Genomic DNA, 4,455 nt, shown 5'->3' on the forward strand with positions numbered 1-4,455 from the left:
GAGGGCTTGCAGTATGATATTCCAGATAGCAAAGGAACTAAGACTTCAACCAATAATCACCCAGCAAATTGAGCATAATCCTTTGGGAGAAAAAAAAAATAGGTATTCAATAAAATACAGGACTTTCAAACATTCCTGATGAAAAGATCAGAGCTGAATGGAAAATTTGACTTTCAGATACAAGACTTGAAATCTTAAAAAGGTAAACAGGGGGGTTCCAGGTTAAGATGGCAGCAGAGTAAGAAGCAGCTCTTAACCTCTCCTGACCGAAACACACAAAACTCCTCAAGGGGTCATAAAAACAAGGCCAGACGAACAGAGGAACCCCACAACAGGGCACAGTGTGGAAGGTATGTGGAATTGGGGCATTTCCGTGCTATAAAGGGGTGAAACAGCTCTCACTAAATCGCGGGCTGAGCAACCACCCCACCCCCAACCCCTCCACACACAACACCTATAGCCCCGAAGCCAGCTAAAAAGAAATAGAGCAAGTTTGGGGCACCCATCGAGTCATTGGCAGCTCCAGGGCCTGTTCCTGAGAGCAGCAAGATTTAGGACCCAAAAAAGCTAACTCTGAGCGCGGGAGCAGGGTGCAGAGAGTGGACTCAGGGCGCAGAGCGCAGGCTCAGAGCACAGGCACGGGTGGAGGCGTCGGTGGAGGCAGACATAGCCACTAGTTAAAGCTCTGAAACCCTGAGTGGGGAACCAGTGCAGACGAGTATACGACTGTGGAAGCAGCGCCCTGAGACTTGTAAAGAAACCTCTGGCATAGGATCAAGCAAGGGGGTCCACCAGGGGGCTTGACCTTGGAAAACACCAGAACTCAGACCTCAGGAGCCAAAAGACCGCAGACAGACCCTGAGCGCGAGGATAAACCTGAGAAGCTGCTGGGCTAATGATGGCTACCCAGTCTCAGGAAGTTCAGAAGAAAAAGATTAACAAGAAGAAAAAGAAGTCTTTAACACTCGACAACTTTTACACAGAGAAAATCCAGACAACCGAGCAAACAGAGGAGGAGAACAAACAAGCATCCGGACCCTCCTCAAATAAGGAAAACTCCTCACAAGCTATGGAAGAGTTCAAAACTGAGATTTTGAGGAAAATGGAAGAGATCTGGCAAGAAAATAACAGTTGAAAAGGTAGAATGCTGCAACTGGAAAGTGAGGCTCAGAAACCAAATGAACTGATAAGCAAATTGAACACCAGAAATGACGAGATTGAAAAGGAATACCAGAAGATTAAGGCCCGAAAAACAGAAGATTATAGCCGAAAACCAAAAGATCATAGCCGAAAACCGAAAGATTATAGCCGAAAACCAATCTCTTAAGGCTAGAATTGAGAAATTAGAAGCTAATGATCTCTCAAGACAACAAGAACAAATAAAACAAAGTCAAAAGACTGAAAAAATAGAAGGAAACATGAAATATCTCAATGAGAGAGTGAAAGACCAAAAAAACCGGTCTAGAAGAGACAATTTGAGAATAATTGGTCTTCCAGAAAAGCCAGAAATTAATAGAAACCTGGACTCCATACTAACAGAAATTATTCAGCAAAATTGCCCTGAAGTCCTACAACAAGAGGGCAATATAGACATTGAAAGGATCCATAGAACACCTGCGACATTCGATCCAGATAAAAAAAACACCCAGAAATATAATTACCAAATGCAAGAGTTTCCAAGCAAAAGAAAAAATCTTACTAGAAGCCAGAAAGAGACAATTCAAATATCAAGGAGCACCAATCAGGATCACACAGGATCTGGCAGCCTCCACGCTAAAAGATCGCAAGGCTTGGAATACGATATTCAGAAAGGCAAGAGAGCTGGGCCTGCAACCACAGATCAACTACCCCTCAAAATCGACTATATATTTCCAGGGGAAAGTATGGGCATTCAACAAAATTGAAGAATTCCAGGTATTTGCACAGAAAAGACCAGGGCTAAATGGAAAGTTTGATATCCAACCACAAAAATCGAGAGAAACATGAAAAGGTAAATAAGATACAGAGTAGAAAGAAAGAAAACTTATAATTTTTAAATTTGCCTTTTTAAGGGCCTCAGTGAGATCTAATTATCTGTATTGCTATGTAGAGAAATGTTATGTATAATTCTCTGTGGTGAACTCTATTCACTATTATAGTATTCACTATTATAGTAATCAGAAGAATAATTCACAGGGTGAGGGTGGAACACTAAATAATCTAAGATGACATGGGGGATGGGAAAGAGACGGTGAATAGCAGGGGACACCAAGAGAAACTTGAGTGAATAAGAAAAATAGAATATTCTATTACACACAAAGAGGGCATGGGAAGGAGAGGGGACAAATACTATTATAAGAAGGAGAGGAAGAGAGAATTAAGAGGTAATAATCAAACCTTGGGGCAGCTGGGTGGCTCAGTGGATTAAGAGCCAGGCCTAGAGACTGGAGGTCCTAGGTTCAAGTCTGGCCTCAGACACTTCCAGCTGTGTGACCTTGGGCAAGTCACTTGACCCCTATCGCCCACCCTTACCACTCCTGGGCTAAGGACAGTCCCTAGCCCAGATGAAAAAGGAGGAGGGTTGGGCGTGGGGCTAGCAACCCCACCCTGTAAAAACTACCATCTGCTAAAGAAACTGCAACCTAAAGTAGGGGCAGCTGGGCTAGCTCAGTGGATTGAGAGCCAGGCCTAGAGACGAAAGGTCCTAGGTTCAAATCCGGGCTCAGACACTTCCCAGCTGGGTGACCCTGAGCGACCCATTGCCTACTGGCTGTGGCCCTATGCTCCTAGAATGGAGTCCCAGGATAAAAAAAAAAAAAAAATCAAAACTTACTCTCAGTGTAATCAACCCAGAGAGGGAAGAGTAGCTATACTATCCATTGGGACATAAAACCCTTATCTAACCCTTCTGAGAAAGTCAGAAGGGATAAACCAAGGGGAGCAGGGGAGTGGGGAGGTCAAAAAAAGGGAGGGGAGAAAAATGGGGAGGGAATTTATAAGGCCTTTAAAAACAAAAAGGGGGAAATAAGGGAGGGGGTAGAAAGGGAAGTTAATCAAGGGAGGGGATAAGGGATAGCGGCTCAATAGCAAACCACTGGTTTAAAAAGAAATAGTAAGGGGGCAGCTAGGTAGCTCAGTGGATTGGGAGCCGGGCCTAGAGACGGGAGGTCTTAGGTTCAAATCCGGCCCCAGACACTTCCCAGCTGTTTGACCCTGGGCAAGTCACTTGACCCCCATTGCCTACCCATACCAATCTTCCACCTATAAGTCAATACACAGAAGTTAAGGGTTTAAAAGAAAAGGAAAAAAAAAGGAAATAGTATAAGAAAAAGGGGGTAGGAATAGGGGAGGATACGAAAATGTCAGCAAATGCACAACTGATGATTATAACTCTGAATGTGAATGGGATGAACTCGCTCATAAAATGGAAGCAAATAGCAGAGTGGATTAGAAACCAAAATCCTACCATATGTTGTCTACAAGAAACACATATGAGGCGGGTGGACATACACAAGTTTAAGGTTCAGGGCTTGAGCAAAATCTTTTGGGCGTCAAATGAGAAAAAGAAGGCAGGAGTGGCTATTATGATTTCTGACAAAGCCAAAGTAAAAATAGATATGATTAAAAAAGACAGGGAAGGTCATTACATCCCGATTAAAGGCAGTATAAACAATGAGGAAATAACACTGCTCCATATATATGCACCAAGTGGCATATCACCCAAATTCATAAAGGACAAAATATTCCTCTTTCAGATCTAGATAAATCAAACCGAAAAATAAATAAGAAAGAGGTAAGAGAGGTGAATGAAGTCCTAGAAAAATTAGATTTAATTGATATGTGGAGAAAAATAAATAGGGACAAAAAGGAATACACCTTCTTTTCAGCTGCACATGGCACATTCACAAAGATTGACCATGTTATAGGGGATAGAATCATTGCAAACAAATGCAAAAGAGCAGAAATAATAAATGTAACCTTCTCAGATCATAATGCAATAAAAATAATAATTAGTAAGGGCACCTGGACAGGCAAATCAAAAACTAATTGGAAATTAAATAATATGATTCTCGAAAACCAATTTGTCAAAGAAGGAATCATAGAAACAATCAACAATTTCATTGAAGAAAATGACAATGATGAGACATCCTACCAAACTCTGTGGGATGCATCCAAGGCAGTACTCAGGGGGAAATTTATATCCTTGAGTGCATATATTAACAAATTAAGGAGGGCAGAGATTAATGAATTGGGCATGCAACTCAAAAAATTAGAAAGCGAGCAAATTAAAAATCCCCAGATGAAAACTAAATTAGAAATACTAAAAACCAAGGGAGAAATTAATAAAATCGAAAGGAAAAGAACTCGTACTTTGAAAAAACAGATAAAATAGACAAAGTACTGGTCAATCTAATAAAAAAAAGGAAAGAAGAAAACCAAATTGATAGTATCAAACATGAAAAGGGAGACCTCACC

This window comes from Gracilinanus agilis, chromosome 1, assembly GCF_016433145.1.
Source record: "Gracilinanus agilis isolate LMUSP501 chromosome 1, AgileGrace, whole genome shotgun sequence".
Lineage (NCBI taxonomy): Eukaryota > Metazoa > Chordata > Mammalia > Didelphimorphia > Didelphidae > Gracilinanus > Gracilinanus agilis.